Below are 1,902 nucleotides of genomic sequence, written 5' to 3' on the forward strand. Positions count from 1 at the left end.
CCACCCACCCCCCAACCCCTCCCAACCCCCCCCCCACCCCGCCACACACACACACACAGCCTGAGAGAGGGAGGGTCAGAGAGAGAGGGAGATACAGAATTCAAAGCAGACTCCAGGCTCTGAGCTAGCTTTCAGCACAGAGCCTGATGCAGGGCTCGAACTCATGAACTGTGAGATCATGACCTGAGCTGAATTTGGCCACTCAACCGACTGAGCCACCCAGGCGCCCCTCAAAGTTTAATTTCTTATGCTTCTATATTAATAATTAATTCCTATTCATATGTTTCATATATGTATATATCAAATTACCTAATTTACTTCCTTTTTTTTCATTTCTTTTTCTCATTTATTTTTTTCCATAATATTTTATTGTCAAATTGTTTTCCATACAACACCCAGTGCTTACTTCCTTTTAAATGTTTTTCTTTTAAATCAATTTCCTCTTTTGAAAAATATTATCACATTTTAAATTTCCAGTTCTTTCTGACTTGTATCTCCTGAAAATACTTTCAAAGATAAAAATAATTCACTATTGTGTATTTTATAAGTAATTAATAATTACCATCATTTGGGTGAAAATCCTAAATAATTAGAATACCTTCTGTAACTGCCCTTATTAATCATATTAACTAATTAGGTATCTTATTAATTAATTCCTGCTTATTAAGAAACACTGGGTATCATTTAAATTTAGAACTCAAGTTTATCTCTGTAATTTTTGTGCAGGAATTTTGCAAGAAAATAATTTGTATCTAGACTTTTATTCCACATGACAAAATATTGAAAGTTTTGATTAAATACATTTTATTCCATATAACTTATGCTTATATATATGCCTTTCTTCTCCCCATTTCTATTTGTCCCAATCTGTAAATAATTAATAAGATCTGAGCAACGGAGGTGACAGATTATGAGTCTAAGGCAGATTATGAGTACAAGGCAAATATTAACTACTACCCTAAATAGTGAGGTGTCACTCTGCTTGGAAGGAATGCTATAACATCAGACAACAGGATCAAGGTTTAAGGGTTGGTTGGTAGAGAAAATGATGCCAAGGGATAGCTAAATTAGCTTTGGTTGTGCACACAGAAAAGGGGGACTGAAAAGGCAGCATATTCCTGAATGTTCCAGAACTCATGCTTCATTCAGTCCAGACAACTCTTCTTGCATTCATGCTTAGCATTTTCCAGAGTGACTCACATTTCCTTTGTCAAAGAATCAGCCCACAATTCCCAGTGTGTTTACTATTCAAGCATCAGATGAAATTCTTACAGAGTAAGAACTGAATTTTATTGGCTGGTAAGGTTCAACCTGGTCCCCAAATTGAACCATTCTTGCTAATAAAGCTGGTGCTACCATCCTTCAATGGCATGTGGTCTAATGTCTTAGTTTTCCCTGCTGTTTTAACCTTTTTTTATTATTAAAATCTCTACTGTTTATTTTTGAGAGAGAGAGAGAGCACAAGTGAGTGAAAGCATAAGAGGGAGGGGCAGAGAGAGATGGAGACACAGAACCCAAAGCAGGCTCCAAGCTGTCATCCCAGAGCCTGATGTGGGGCTTGAACCTAGGAGCAGGGATACCGTGACTTGAGCTGAAGTCTGATGCTTAACCAACTAAGCCACCCAGGTGTTCCATCCTGCTGCTTGTTTTATGGAAACTGAGGGGTGCCACAGGCTTTGGAATGGAAAATGCCCTTTCTTGTTCTCTCAGTGATGTCGTGAAGAGCTTTTAATACCACTAGTTTGCAGTGGTGTTAAAACTTATACTACTGCTCAAGCATTAAAAAAAATCTCAAGTATGATTTTAAAAATTGTTTTCTAGGGGCACTTGGGTGAGTCGGCCCGCGACCCACAACGAACGGTTCCTGTGGGGGAGGGGTGAGTGGAACAAGGAGAGACAAGG

This window comes from Suricata suricatta, chromosome 2 (assembly GCF_006229205.1).
Source record: "Suricata suricatta isolate VVHF042 chromosome 2, meerkat_22Aug2017_6uvM2_HiC, whole genome shotgun sequence".
Classification (NCBI taxonomy): Eukaryota; Metazoa; Chordata; class Mammalia; order Carnivora; family Herpestidae; genus Suricata; species Suricata suricatta.